A 16,849-nucleotide genomic window follows, 5' to 3' on the forward strand; every position below is an offset into this window, starting at 1 on the left:
GAGTGCCAAACCTTCGAGCTCATAGATGGAATACTTGGCTTCTTGAGCCGATAGATTCCTAGAGGCATAGGCGATGGGTCGCCTCCCTAGTTCAGTCTCTTGAAGAAGGACTGCAGCTACCGCCGACGACGACGCGTCGGTTTGGACGATGAATTTTTTGGAGAAATCGGGCATAGCCAGAACAGGGGCATTACACAGAGCTAATTTAAGGTCTTCAAAAGCGGCTTGTTGAGAAGGTCCCCACTCAAATTTGACGCCTATCCTACGAAGAAGGTTCAAGGGCGCCGCTCTGTTAGCGAAGTTAGGAATAAATTTCCTGAAGAAATTCACCATACCAATGAACCTGGCAATACCTTTGATGTCCTTGGGAGGTTTGAAATCACGGATGGCCTGTGTTCTGAGGTGATCGACTGCAACACCATCGGGCGACACAATATGCCCTGGAAATGACATAGAGGTCTTTGCGAAGGCGACCTTGGACAACTTCACAGTTAACCCCGCCTTACGAAGGCGATTGAGAACTTCTTTCAGATGATCTAGATGTTCTTCGAATGTCTCCGAAAATACGACGACATCATCAAGATAGTGGTACAAGTACTCGAATTTGATGTCGGAGAAGACCCTGTCTAGTAGCCTCGTAAGCACAGCTGCTCCCGTAGGGAGCACGAAAGGCACACGGTTGTACTCATACAAATTCCAATCCGTGGCAAACTCTGTAAGATGTTTAGATTCTTCAGCCAGAGGAATTTCATTATAGGCCTGATTTAGATCCAAAATGGTAAAGATCTTAGCCTTCCGAAACCATGGAAAACAAGAGTGAAAGTGTGGAAGGGGCACAGATTGTAACACCACCTTCCGATTGAGAGCCCTATAATCAATCACAGGCCTGAAGCCACCTTGGGGTTTTGGGACTAGAAAAATAGGCGAAGAATACGCCGACTTAGAGGGCCGGATGGTACCATCCTTTAACATTTGATCGATGATTTTTTTCAATGCCTTCATTTTAGGTGGAGATAGCCTATAAGGTGGAAAACGGACAGGAATCGAATCCGTGACCTCAATTTTGTATTCAATAAGGTCAGTAACACCAAGAGTATCCGAGAACACCTCTGGAAACGACTGACACAGCTTACGAATTCTATCAGCCAGATCCTCAAGTAGATGTCTAAGATCTAACAACATCTCATCCTGGGTAGGCGAAATAGATGAACACGATACAGAATTACACTTTAACAAAGGGATTTTACTATTAGAAGCAAATTTGAATGTGCACGACCTACTCTGAAGGTCGAGCACCAGACCAGTGTGGGACATGAAATCTGCTCCCAATAAAATGGGGCAGGACAAGTGCTTTGCCACAAACAATCTAACTTTCCAAGTAAATTTAGAAATCCGAATTTTGGCATATAAAAAACCTACAATTTCTAATGGAGAAGAATTAGCCGAAACATATTGAACTGAAGATGAGCAATAGTCAGGTAGTTTACACACAGTTTTCAGTTTGGAGTACCATTCAGCCGAAGTAATAGAACACACACTGCCTGAATCTAATAAAGCGGTTACTGGTTCATTATTTAATTCAATTTTGAGAAAAGGCACAGGTGCGGGGGAATCCGCCGCAATCCTGAGTCATTCTTTGGGACCTTCAAAAGATAAATTAGAAGACAGTGTTCTCCCTGAAATTTCGACATTTTTGCTTGGTGCCGAGCCTCGGGAAGATGGGTTCGCCGACTCAGCCGAAGCCACTAGTCACTTATTATTATTGTTGGCCTGGGTGTAAGTTGCACCAGAAGTTGAGCAGGAGGGGGTGCTATTCGAATTTGGGCAATTTTTGGCGATATGGGAAAACGCGCCGCATTTAAAGCAACCTTGGGATGAACTTGCTCCATTATTGGTCCTACTAGATTTGATCAATGGACATTTATTGCGAAGATGGTCAGGCGACCCGCAAGCGTAACATTTACGGAGTGTGATGGGTCGGCGAGGTGGAGGCCGAAAACTACTAGAGGATGGAGGGGGTTCTTTCGCGACACGCAAGGTATCGGCGTATCTAACTCCTTCCGCTGAGACGGCCATAACCTCTAATTCAGCAAACGTTTGAGGACGCGACGCAAAACACAAATATGACCTGTATGATGGAGAAATACCTTCCACTATAGTCTGAACAATCTGGTCTTCAGGAAAATGAAAAGCAAATACCCTAGTATAGAACTTAATATCTTGGATGAAATCTGCCAAGTTTCCATCCAACCGCTGTACACGATATTAGTACTTCTGAATTAGGGAGGACCTTGCCCTAGCCGGAATGTATTTAGCTAGCAAGTGGGCGTGGAAGTCTTCAATAGATGATTGTTCAGCAATGGCTCTTACTATTTTGTCTGAGAGGGCACCAATGGAATAGGGGTAAATTATCTGCAAAATTTGACACGGAGAAAGAGAAAAACAAGGGCATGATCATGAAACTCAACCAGAAAACTTCAGAATGAAATTACGTCACTGGTAGTGTTAACCGAAAACTTAGAAATACCTCTGAGCAACATTGCTAATGGATGAAGCAAACTGCTGAACCCTGGTGTCATATTAGGTAAAGGTTTAAGTGGCGAAGAAGCTAATTCAGAACGTGCATTGTTCAACGAGGTACGACGCTCAGATTCGTTGTCTAATGGGGCAGAGATTTGTTGGGCTCCAACAGCTTTCCTATTTCCTTCTCCTTTGGAAGACTCTTCCTCTTGAACTACGTTTACCGTAGCGGGTTGATCAGTTTTGGGAGGAACTTCCCCAGTTAACAATTGGGTAACCTTACTGGACAATTCTGAAAGATTTTCGAGAACGGCACTAGCTTCCTTCCTTTGAATGTCATTAAACTTGAGACAACAGATCGTTAACTCTATTAGAAAAATGAAATAACCTGGCTTGCACACGTTTAATTTGATTAGGAGAAGGGTCATTTTCTTCAACAAAGGTAATCACGGATGCCAGCTCAGTAGTATTGTCAGTGATCGTGGAGAGAGAGTCGTCAATTTCTTTCTCTCCCAAAGTGGGGATGGAAATGGGCAAATCAGGGGACTCTCTAAGCTTATTGGTGTCTACCGCAACCGTGCCTCCAGATTGCACATTTCTAATTGTTAATTCATAGATCAACTCCTCCTTGCGCAAATAGTTGATATGGAGGACATCGCGAGGGCCGGGCATGATGACCAAAATTTAACAGCTTTGAAAAATGAAAAAGAAAAGTCCAGCGACAGAGAAAATTGTTAGAGTTCGAAAGCAAAGCAACGTTTGGCCATCAAAAGGGGCTAATTTGAGACCCATTCAACCACGCTCTGCTACCACCTGTTACGGTGTATTGTGGATGTGCAGAGGTGAAAGAAGGTACTGGGATGAACAGGTCTCAACTTACGAAATTAAAGTTAATTTAAAATTTTACAAGGTTATATTTTCTTTTCAAGACCAAGAAATAACAAGTATAACAGGAATTCATTTGTATATCCACAAGTTAAGAAAGTACACTTACAGTTTATTAATAGATTTTGGGCTTCGAGCCCCAGATTCACAATTCTTGAGCAATTAGCCCAACTTTACCCAAAAAAAAAGTTTGACAAAGTGGCAGAAAACCCCAATCATGTCCAGGAGCACTTGCTCCCTATTACTCAGTAAAGCCTGCTCGAGGCACACAGAAACCAACATTAAGAAAGAGCAACCCGCTCTCAAAGTTGAAGCCTATCAAAGGCCACACCAAACTCCACCTTCAAGCTGACCTCCAAACACATGAAAACAGGGGGAAAAATACCCAACCTACTGAGAAACAGGACAATTCCCAAAATACCAACTTGAGAGGAGGCGAAACTGCACTCCCAATACACTTCTTTAAAACCTATTTGGCACTAGGCCACTTATGCAAGGGCTAATCCCATAGTACGGAGGTGACACGATTGAAAAATGTTATGACATTACGAGTAGAAGGGAAACTTTTATAAAAACGTAGTCACCTCAAAATAAAATGAACGGGAGCTCGAGAGAGTTAGGCACTCTCTATCCCAATTTGTAGTTAAAGAGACAGAATTTATACCAAGTGTCTTTTACATTTTAAATATAGGTTACATGAGAAAAGTTTCTAACCCGCCCCGAGGGTTAAACTGCTGAGCTGGCAAGAAAATAAGTTATAAAACGGCCATTACCTGATGGTTGAACTGCTGCCCGAAGAAAGAGGCGCTTTCCGCCCCATGCTATATAATCACACTAGGAAAGATGTTACTGAAGTGGCACCGAGACCAGAAAAACAGCAGTTTATATATCCTCGCGGAAAATTCGAGACGTTTCATGAATGAGAACCCACACCCCCTCACTTTATTGGCTAGGGTCAAGCAACATATCCATGTTGGAGAAGATACACCTGATTGGTCAAAAAATAATTAAAGAAATTCGGGTTTGGCTGAATTCAAAACTGGCGGAACGAATGGATTAACATTGCCAACTCAAACAATGACTGAAAGAAATTTAACAAAGAGCAAACTTATACATACAAAATTTCTTCAAAAAAATGTTCCTTCACTTCGCACTAGGGTGCACAATTGTAGTTCTTAAGTAGTGCCATCTAGAAGATAATGTTCACACTTTTTATTACAGAGAAAACAAAAATAAATCGAAAAAGACACAGTTCAGAACTCTTCTGAGAAATCTTAGCATTAATGTGGAAGTTCAAGTTCAAGCTTCCTCCAGTAGAGGACTTTCAACTGGCGCAATGTTTGAATTAGCGGCGCGGAGGTGTACCGCCCGGTAAAAGTATTATCATTGTGTCAGTAGTACGACCTCTTCCTGAGTTTGAATTGCCGTTCATCAGCTGTCAGTAGTTCAATCTAACGAAGTATGTTTGAACTCAACCATATCAACAAAGTTTAGCGTATCTTCGCAAGATGTCACCACTCTTCTTTCTACGTGCCACATGTGGATTGAACGGTGATGAACTTGATCACCCTAAGCTGTTGTTGAGTTTATCAACCAATCTGCTATCCGCCTTATGATGTCATGTTCCACCAAACAGACAGTTTAATCACATCATTTTCTAGGACAGTTACCCAGCCCCCTTTACATATCCTAGCTGTGAGTTTGAACTTCAAAGTATCAGTTTTCATCGGAACCCTTCGGAGTGCTACGTTAATTGAGGAGGTCTCCTCGGTAGCCCAACGTGTAAGACTGCATAAGGTAAAGCAGAACAATCACCTAACTAGGGTACGTGAACTTGATCTATTTATGGCAAAAGGGAGATTGCAGTGTTCCCCTTTAGCATATAACCGTTAGGTCGATCTGCGTTTTCTTAAATTTAAATATAGCGTGTCCCTTCTTTGTGTTGGGACTTAAAACGTAAGTTTTCTACCGACTTAATGCAAAACTCCTAAAAGGCACGCATGAGTGTGTGCCCTCGTTTCCCTTTTCCACTTCATTGTCCGGTGACTGAGTTTTCAAATTCTAAATTTTTTCCCTTCTTTTCGGCCTTCAACTCTTCTCATTTTAGTGTCACCGGACCTGTAGTACTAGGAGTGTCTTCATTTCATTTTCTGGCTCCCCAATGAATTTAGGGTACAATTTAAGAGCAGAATTCTGCCAAATGTAACTAGTTGTGTTCTGACGTGAAGTCATTAACTTAATGTGAATTTGAGGCCCATTAGGCCACTGTATAATATAAATATTGTTAATTGTGGTTCAGGTTCGAGACCCATCTGATATGTAACTTTGTATTTGAGGGTTCGATTCCCCTCTTGGTAACTTTGTTCTTGAAGCCTCTGCGTCTTCCTTTTTGAACAAAGTAAGGTTCTGCAGTATATCCCCTCTGCTGGGGTAGACTTCATTTGAAAATGGTAGTGTCTCACTATTTATGCCAAAGATTTGTAAAATATAAGATCTGTTAGCCCGATTTCGACTGAAATCCTTGTGTAAAAATTGGATTCCTTTCTCCCCTGGATGTGAATTAACTAAGCTTCTAAGCTTGTCCGTTTGTTATCTGTTGTTAAATCTCCATTATTGTTCTTCTTGTTGTTTTCTAGACATATTTCTCTTCAGTAAAGGAACAAAAGCATTCAATAAAAGTAATTTTAAAAATTTAAACTTTGGTTCCTACATATTCCAGCCATTTAGCCATCACGTTTACTTTCTTCTACAGATAGCGGAAAAACCCGTAACTCTCATTATCATCATTGTTATAATTTGTTACGGGGTTACCCGTGGAGCAGAAAGAGGTTAAATAAGGTGCTGGGGTGAATGGGTCTAACTACAATGTCAAAATTAATTAAAAGCTTAAACTGAAGTTTATATTTTCAGAACTCAAAATTTAACAATTTTTATAGGTATAAATAGCAGACATAAAAACAAGATTGGGAAAAATCGAAGATTCAGAACCTTAACAACCTGGGATTTAAGCCCCTAGCTTTACATTTCCTGAGCTACAAGCTCAAATTTACAAAGAGCACAAATTTACTCAAGAGGAGAATTCCCAATAATTCACGGAGCACCGAGCTCGATAGCTGCAGTCGCTTAAGTGCGGCCAGTATCCAGTATTCGGGAGATAGGTGGTTCGAACCCCACTGTCGGCAGCCCTGAAAATGGTTTTCCGTGGTTTCCCATTTTCACACCAGGCGAATGCTGGGGCTGTGCCTTAATTAAGGCCACGGCCGCTTCCTTCCCATCCTAGCCCTTTCCTTTCCCATCGTCGCCATAAGATCTATCTGTGTCGGTGCGACGTAAAGCCAATAGCAAAAAAAATTCACGGAGCACTTGCTCCCAAAAATACAATGTATAGCCTTCCAGAGGCACTCGTTACAATCACGAAAGTGAAGAGCTAAAAGGCTCTCAGTTTCATCTAGTCTACGCAAGGCAATACCAGAAAATTACCCTCACTCGACATCAAGGAACAACTTACAAATTGAAAAGTAATGTTATAGAGGGGTATCTAGTACCCAACATACAGGACCTTTGCGGAAAAGAACAGGTTAAGTAAATGGCCCGAAACACACATTGATCGGATGCGTAGAGTGCTCCAAGATAGTAACACTTAAAAACCTAAAGAGCACTAGGCCGATGAAACAGGGGCTATTCCCAAACTACTGAGATTAGAGAATGTAAACCAATTGTATACGTAGACACCTCAAACCAAGATGAAGGGGAGCTCGAGAGGGTAATTCACTCTCTATCCCCGATTTACAGTTAAATAGTTTACGAAGTTTTTACATTAGCCGAAAGAAGATTTACATTTTAGAAAAGATGGTTACATAGTTAGAGATTCGGACCATTCCCTCGGGTTACACTGTGGAGGTAGCAAGAAAGAAAGATGTTATGTGGCCATTACCTTTTAGATGTACTGCTGACCGATGAAAGACGCCACCCGCCTCCTGCTTTGACACACTCAATAATATGACGATCAAGTGGCCAAGTGAGGTGCAAAGCGCCGTTTTTTAAACCCTCAGAGAAGGTTCGAGATCTTTCACGAATAAACCAGCCACACCCCCTCAATTTTATTGGTCAATTTAAAAGTTACACTCAAAATCGAAGAAGAAGAAGAAGAAGACTGTGATAGGTTGAAAATTAATTACAGATATTTGGGATTGCCTAGATTCAAAACTGGCGGAAATAAAAAGGAAATATTTCCAACCCACAAATAAATGAACATCAATCAGAAAAAAAATGAATACAAAACTTCTTTGAATTATAACTTCTTATACCTCGCACCAGGGTGCATGAACATAGTTTTTAGTGGTGTCCTCTGTGGAAGAATGTCCAAACTTCTTGTTGAATATCAAACAAAGCAAGTGGCAATTCACTCAGGTTAGGAAACAGTACAATAACAAAATTTCTCAATATTTTAGTGGTGACCTCTTCTGATTAAAGTTCCAAATTGGTGTCGTTTCAGTTTCACTCTTTTACCAATAGAGGAGGTCATTTAGGCGGTAGATTTGATGCGCGGCGTTGAGGTGTACCTCCCAGTACAGTCCTCCCCCACCCAAATGTCCTTCCTTGTGGTGACACGGAAGAATTTTAAGCCAAAGTTTTCAGTTGAAGAGAAAGAAATTCTGAGTTTTTGTTGATAGGTAAAAACTTGTTTAGCTCCAGCGTTAGAGTGTCCTTGTTGTTAAAGAATGTTAAAAACATGTTAATAGTTTTGACGGCAAGGGCTGCTGCCGCTGCCGATATCCAGTTGAGGTCGCCCGGACCACTCAAGTACCCTCAGATACACCTATCCCGCTACAATGAGAGGGTTAGTCGTGGTGATGGCCGCCGCAGATTAGAAGTCTTTGTTCAGTCCCCAGATGAGTTGGCGGTAGGGGCACCGCACTTCAGCCTTTGCCGGGAAATGGACTCCGGCGCGCCGTTCACAAGGAATCTTCACGGGAGTGGAGTGGGCCCGTACCCCAGTTCAGTTGCAGTACGGCGGTGGACGGCTGAGGGGGGTACTGAAACAGTAACATCTAGGCGACAGAGAAGTCTTGTTGCAGACTTGAGAGTACGATCATTATTGGTGTTTCGGAGGGGCAGGCGGCGTGGAAGATTTTTAGTGCCAATAGTGTGGATGAGCAGGAGACGGGGGCTTGGTAATGGCCACTAAGGAGCAGACAGCAGGAAAACGAAGGTTAAGATCGTACATACATATCATATACATAATTACATAAAATAATAGTCAGACGTCCACAAAATATCCAAACAATATAACCTTCAAACTGCTGCTAAAAGTTGATGGCTAAGCTAACAATGTCATTACACAGGTTTCACCTCAGATAGGTGAACTCTAAAGATCCTTTCCCTGGCGGGGTTGCTCACTAATAATATAACGGGTGTCAGGAAATCCTATATAATGCACGGCCCATGAAATCTGCGGGCAACCTTGCTCGCGGGAACAAAGTTCCATACGATGACTTGATCTCCGACTTTTAAATTGGTGGGTCTCCGTCCACGATCATATCATTCCCTAACCCTTTTATGGGACATCTTAAGATTGGCCTTAGCCTTCTTCCATAGATCTCTAATATTATTGGGATCTATTGTCTCTGGTAAGATATCTTTGAGTGACCAAAGTCTAGAGAGCGGCGTGTTAGGCACAAATTAACTTCAGAGAAGCTTGAGTGAACTTGTGAGATTCAAGAACCGCCTAGTTTAAAGCAAAGGCCAACCAATGCAGGGACGTATCCCTCCTAGAATGATCTGCATGATGAAACGCAATGAGAGCCGATCTAAGATTGCAATTGAATCGCTCAGTCAGAGATGGTTGAGGATAATACGCCGAAGTAGTTATGAGATAAAGACAGATCAAAACAGAATTTACGGAAGAGGTTCGATATAAATGCTTTAGCCTTATCAGAAACTATATATTGACACGGACCAAAGGAAGGCAATATTGTATTTAAACAAGAAATGGTGGACTGAGCGGTAGCCAGCTTAGTCGGGAATAACCAGGAAAACCTAGTGAAACCATCTACACACACGTGAATGAATTTGTTCGCGTTTCTCTTTGATTGGGGGAAGGGTCCGACGTAGTCTATATACAGGCGCTGCATGGGACGGGACGCTTGATGAGAAGATAATAGACCTAGCTTAGTGGACAAGGTGGGCTTACTAAGCAAGCAAGATTTACAAGCTTTTACCAATTCAGGAATTTCACCGTCTATACCTTTCCAAATGAACATTTCTCGAATCTTTCTCCGAGTTTTGAAAATTCCGTAAATGCCCCCCCTAATGGGGTCACATGATAATACTTGAAGATCATAGGTACAAGAACAGCTGGAACCACTAATTTCATCTTTTGATCATGCCTCGACGGACAACATAAAACCCCGTTCCTCAATACATAAGGGACGACATGTTCCCCAGAAGAAAGGGTTTCAATAATAAGGGACAGCACAATGTCCCTGAACAACATGGGGGTATCAGTCAGAATGGCATTAACACCCGAAGGTATGGGCACGGGCAGAAAGGAACTATCTTCCTCTTTGGTGGTCTCCACATCATGAGTAAATATGCGGCTTAGTCCATCTGCAACAATGTTTTCGGATCCTCTGATATGGTTAATATCAAACTGGAAGGCAGTAATCCTAATAGCACAATGGGCTATGAGACCACCACGAAGCGGCCTAGCCAACACCCAACTTAAGGCTTGATTATCAGTTTCCAGGTCGAACTTGACATGTTCCAGATGGACGCGGAACTTCTCTAATGCAAATAAGACTGCCAAACCTTCAAGTTCATAGATAGAATATTTGGCCTCTTGAGACGATATTGTCCTAGATGCATAGATAATGGGTCGCTTTCCGAGTTCAGTTTCCTGAAGAAGCACAGCAGCCACCGCCGACGATGAGGCGTCGGTTTGAATGATGCATCTCTTCGAGAAATCAGGCATAGCAAGCCAGGGGCGTCGCAAAAAGCTAATTTCAGGTCTCCAAAAGCGGCTTGTTGAGACGGCCCCTACTCAAATTTGACGCCTTTCCGACGAAGTAAGTTCAAGTTCGCCGCTCTGTTAGCGAAGTTAGAAATACATTTCCTGAAGAAATTCACCATGCCTATGAACCTGGCAATACCTTTGATGTCCTTAGGAGGTTTGAAATCACGGATGGCCTGTGTTCCGGAATGATCAATAGAAACACCATCGGGCGACACAATATGTCCTTGGAATGACATAGAAGGCTTAGCAAAAGCTACCTTAGATAACTTCACAGTCAACCCGGCCTAACGAAGGCGATTGAGTACTTCCTCCAGATGATCTAGTTGTTCTTCAAAAGTCTCAGAAAATACGACGACATCATCCAGATAATGATGCAGGTATTCAAAGTTGATATCGGAGGAAACCCTATCTAGCAGTCTCGTGAGCACGGCTGCCCCCGTGGGGAGCCCGAAAGGCACGCGGTTGTACTCATACAACAACCAATCCGTGGCAAAAGCTGTTAGATCTTTTGATTCTTCGGCTAGAGGGATCTGGTTGTTGTACGCCCGATTAAGGTCTAAAATGGTGAACAGCTTAGTTTTCCGAAACCATGAAAAACAAGAGTGAAGGTCGGTAAGAGGCACCAATGGTAACACCACCATCCGATTTAACGCCCTACAGTCAATCACAGGCCTGAAGCCACCTTGGGGTTTCGGAACCAGAAAAATAGGCGATGAATATGCCGACTTAGAAGGGTCGAATAATACCATCTTTTAACATTTGTTCGATGATCTCTTTTAGAGCCTTCATTTTAGGTGGAGACAGCCTATAAGGTGGAAACCTAACGGGGATCGAATCTATAACATCGATCTTGTATTAAATAATGTCAGTAACACCAAGAATATCGGAAAATACATCCGAAAATGATTGATACAACTTACGAAAACTATCAGCCTGCTCCTCACGTAGATGTCTAAGGTCTAACAACATCTCATCCTGCGTAGGCGAAACAGATGACCATGACACAGAATTACACTTAAGCAAAGGAATTTTTGCAATTATTAGCAAATTTGAAAGTGCACGACTTGCTCTGAATGTCGAGCGCAAGCCCGGTATGAGACATGAAGTTGGCTCCTAATATTATGGGGCAAGACAAGTGCTTAGCCACAAACAGTTTAACTTTCCAGGTGTATTTAGAAATACGAATTTTGGCAAAGATGAAACCTAAAATTTCTAATGGAGAGGAATTAGCCGAAACGCATTGAACCGAAGATGAACGGTAATCAGAAAACTTACAGACAGACTTTAATTTGGAATACCACTCAGAAGAAATTATAGAAGAAACACTCTCAGAGTCTAATAGAGCCGTGACCGGTTCATTGTTCAACTCAATTTTGAGAAAAGGTACAAGTGCGGGGGACTCCGCCGCAATTCTGAGACATTCTATAGGGCATTACATTGGGAGGTTAGAAGAACTTTGATCCACACCTAAGCTTTCAGAGGGGTTAACCGGGGCTGAGCCTTGAAAAGATGAACACGCCGTCTCAGCCGGAGACACTAGTCATTTCCTATTATTTGAATTGGTGGAGGTTGTACTAGAAGTTGAGCAAGAGAGAGTGCTGTTAGCATTTGGGCAATTTTTGGCGATATGAGTAAAAGAGCCGCATTTGAAACATCCTTGTGATGACCCTGCTCCATTCTTTGCCCCACTGGATTTAATTACTGGGCACTTGTTACGCAGATGATCCGTCAATCCACAAGCGTAGCATTTGCGAGTGGTGAAGGTTCGGCGAGGCGAAGGCCGAAAACTATTAGAAGATGGAGGGAGCTCCTTAGCGACTCGTAAGGTGTCTGCATACCTAACTCCTTCGGCTGTGACAGCCATAGCCTCCAATTCAGCAACGGTTTGAGGACGCGACCCGAAACACAGATATGACCTATAGGGCGGGGAAATGCCTTCAACAATGGTCTGCACGATTTGATCTTCAGGGAAATGAAGGGCAAATACCCTTGTGTAGAACTCAATGTCCTGGATGAGGTCTGCGATATTTTCATCCAGTCGATGTACTCTTAATAGTACTTTTGAATTAAGGAAGACATGGCTCTAGCCGGAATGAAATTAGCCAGTAAATGGGCGTGGAAGTCCTCTATAGAAGATTGTTCAGCTATTGCTCTGGCTATTTTGTCCGTGAGGACACCTAAGGAGCAAGGGTAAATAATTTGAAGAATTTGAGAAATTTGAGAAGGAAAGAGAGAAAACACTAGAGCTTGATCTTGTAATTCAACTAAGAATCATAAAAATGAAATTACATCATTAGTAGAATTAACAGAAACTTAGAAATTCCCCTAAGCAACATAGCCAAAGGATGAGGCAAACTACTGAACCCAGGTGACATAATTGGTAACGCCCAGGAGGGTCAGAATTCTCCGACACTGCATTATTTGAAAAGAAAGGTGGAATTGAGGTACGACGATCAGACTCGTTTTCTAATGGGGCGGAAGTTTGTTAAGTTGCCACTGATTTTCTACTTTCTACAGTCTTGGAAGAGTCTTCCTCACTCACGATGTCTATCACAGTGGCTTGGTCGGTTTTGGGAGCAGCTGCCCCAGTTAACAGTTGACTAACTTTATTGAACGTTTTTGATAGATTATCAACTAAATTACTCGCTTCCTTAGCATGATCTTCTTTTAACTTGAGAGACAATAGGTCCCAAACTCTATTGTAAAAATGGAACAACCTAGCCTGCACTCTTTTAAGTTGATTAGGAGATGGATCAGTCACTTCAAAGAAACTTACTACAGATGCTAGCTCAGTGGTATTATCAATGATCGTGGAGAGAGCCTCATCAGTTTCCTTCTCTCCCGTGGTTGGGACACTAATTGGTTATTCTAACGATTCCTTCAGTTTGGTTGTATCTGCCGCAACCGTGCCTCCAGATCGAACATTCTTAATAAGTAATTCGTAAATTAATTCCTCCTTGCGCAAGTAGCCGGGATGTAGGACTTCGCGAGGGCCAGACATGATGAAAGAGAATTTACAAATTTAGAAGGGAAGAAAAATAATTCCAGCGACTGAGAAATTTCTTAGAGTTCGAAACGGATACTATCATTAGCCGTCAAAAGGGGCTTAATTGAGAACCATTCAACCACGCTCTACTACCACTTCTTACGGTTTTACCCGTGGAGCAGAAAGAGGTTAAAGAAGGTGCTGGGGTGAATGGGTCTAACTACAATGTCAAAATTAATTAAAAGCTTAAACTGAAGGTTATATTTTCAGAACTCAAAATTTAACAATTTTTACAGGTATAAGTAGCAAACATTAAACAAGATTGGGAAAATCCAAGATTCAGAACCTTAACACCTTGGGCTTTAAGTCCCTAGCTTTACATTTTCTGAGCTACAAGCTCAAATTTCCAAAGAGCACAAATTTACTCAAGGGCAGAAATCCCCCTAATTCACGGAGCACTTGCTCCCAAAAACACAATGTCTAGCCTTCCAGAGGCCACTCGTTACAATCACGAAATTAAAAAAAGAGCTAACAGGCTCTCAGTTTCTTCTAGCCTATTCACGGCAATATCAGAAAATTACCATCACTCGACATCAAGGCACAACTTACAAATTGAAATGTAATGTTATAGAGGGGTATCTAGTACCCAACATACAGGGCCTTTGCGGAAAAGAACAGGTTAAGTAAATGGCCCGGAACACAAATTGGATGGAGGCGTAGAGTGCTCCAAGATAGTGAAAACTTAAAAACCTACAGTGCACTAGGCCGGTAAAACAGGGGCTATTCCCAAACTGCTGAGGTGACTCGTATAGGAAAAATTTACCACATTACAGAATGAAAACCAGTTATAAACGTAGTCACCTCAAACCAAGATGAAGGGGAGCTCGAGAGGGTAATTCACTCTCTATCCCCCATTTACAGTTAAAGAGTTTACGAAGTTTCTACATTAGCCGAAAGAAGATTTACATTTTAGAAACGTTGGTTACATAGTTAAAGATTCGGACCTTTCCCTCGGGTTAAACTGCGGAGGTAGCAAGAAAGAAAGATGTTATGTGGCCATTACCTTGTAGATGTACTGCTGACCGATGAAAGAGGCCGCCCGTCTCCTGCTTTGACACACACTCAATAAGATGACGATCAAGTGGCCAAGAGAGGTGCAAAGCCGCCGTTTATAAACCCTCAGGGAAGGTTCGAGATCTTTCACGAATAAACCAGCCACACCTCCTCAATTTTATTGGTCAATTTAAAAGTTACACACAAAATCGAAGAAGAAGAAGAAGAAGACTGTGATAGGTTGAAAATTAATTACAGAAATTTGGGATTGGTTAGATTCAAAACTGGCGGAAATAAAAAGGAAATATTGCCAACCCAGAAATAAATGAACATCAATCAGAAAAGAAACTTATGAATGCAAAACTTCCTTGAATTATAACTTCTTATATCTCGCTCCAGGGTGCATGAACATAGTTTTTAGTGGTGTCCTCTGTGGAAGAATGTCCAAACTTCTTGATGAATGTCAAGCAAAACCAGTAGAAATTCACTCAGGTTAGGAAACAGTACAATAACAAAATTACTCAATATTTTAGTGGTGACCTCTTCTGATTAAAGTTCCAAATTGGTGTAGTTTCATTTCCACTGTTTTACTAATAGAGGAGTTCATTTAGGCTCTAGAGTTGAATGCGCGGCGTTGAGGTGTACCTGCCGGTACATTATTTATTGAAAATAAATTGCACACATGACCCAAGCATGGAAGAACGTAATTGCTAGTGCTGGCTTGCATGACTTTGCATGCTTAGTCCATCCTCCTTGTTTAGAGTAATCTAAGTATACAATACAATAGGAACTCGCTAAACGTCTGAAGGATTTTCCTTCGTATTATTAGTCTATGAAAATATTGAATGGTTAGTGGAATGTTGATACTCATATATCAATTATAATTTTAAACACTCTAATATTCATGAAAAAGTACAGAACTGTACATTTTACCCGGCTCTCACTTCTCGCTTTACTGCAAAATTTAAACTCGTTGTTTTTGTTGTTGTATATATTTTAAAAGATAAGTTCTCCTCCGCTTCAGGAAATCCTGGATCCACCTCTCATCACCACTCCCTAGTCGACTGTGATTCCCTGAATGTACCTCCCTATAACCCTTCTGAACGAACCCCACTAATTTATACGTAGGTCTACAATTGCGGTTCATGTGAAGGCCATCGGAGCTCAAACCCCCATCTCCTACCCACCCATTAGGTTCTAATATAACTTCCAATTCCCCGCATACCTATTCCATAGTCTCATTTATATCCCCAATCATATTCCATTCATTATACCTCTTACACACTATCCCGCTGATAACTATCTCCCCTTCCTTAAAAATTCTTCCGTTCTGCAGAAACCACATCCCTCAGATCTCCTGCTTGCCTTTCGTTGAAAATTACCACCTTCTCCTAATTCTCCTCCCGTACTTCTACCTTTCTCAACATCTGCCTTAATACTACACTCTGGTTCCATTTCCTCCACGTGCCTGACTAGAGACTGAACCCCACCGTCTTCACATCCCCTCCTCATCCGGTTAATTCATCCACCTTTCTCTCTTCCATTTTTTCCTTCTTATCCTCTATTCTACGTTTCCCTTTCCTCTTTCCCCGCCCTACCTCTGTAACATTTCACTGATCTCCATCTTCCCTCTGCTGATCTTCCTGCAGTGACACAAACAAACATCTCCTGGGCCCATTCCCTAAGGTAACCCTTAGCCATCGTTTTCTTTGACTTTTAGACATTTGCCCACCTAACGATCCTTCCCTTTTGGTTACCTACTCACTCTCAGAGGATCAGAAGAGCCAACCCGGGAGTGTCCGTTACGGGCACATTGACGGCCAGTAAACAAGAATAGGAAGAATAAAGAGAAGCAGAAGGAGAAGGCACTGTATTGAGTAAATGACTGAGCCTTGAACATTACCGACAATATGTAATTTCTTCAGCTTAGCCCGGCTGTACCTCAGGTCGCTGGGTTCACACAGGCCCGAATGACGAGTGATTTTTGAGATGAAAATCCCAACGCAGTATCGACGGGGATTCGATCCTCAGCTTTTCCAGCTGGGAAGCCAACTGCCAAGCCACTGAGATAATAATAATAATAATAATAATAATAATAATAATAATAATAATAATAATAATAATAATAATAATAATAATAATAATAATAATAATAATAATAATAATAATAATAATAATAAACCTGTACGAGTTTGTTTCTGTTATATGAAGATTTTGATAGTAAAATTCAGTCGGTTGATCTCTCCTGTCGTATTCTTTCTCTCCCGTGAAGCAACTGACGTCGAAGTTGTGTATTCCCGTCTGTTTATACCCGGCAAAGTTCCTTCTCTCTTGTATATCCTCTTTGCGCCAAACATAGCGCACAATGCTCTTTTCATTAAATTGCGTAT

Source organism: Anabrus simplex, chromosome 14, assembly GCF_040414725.1.
Source record: "Anabrus simplex isolate iqAnaSimp1 chromosome 14, ASM4041472v1, whole genome shotgun sequence".
Taxonomy (NCBI): Eukaryota; Metazoa; Arthropoda; class Insecta; order Orthoptera; family Tettigoniidae; genus Anabrus; species Anabrus simplex.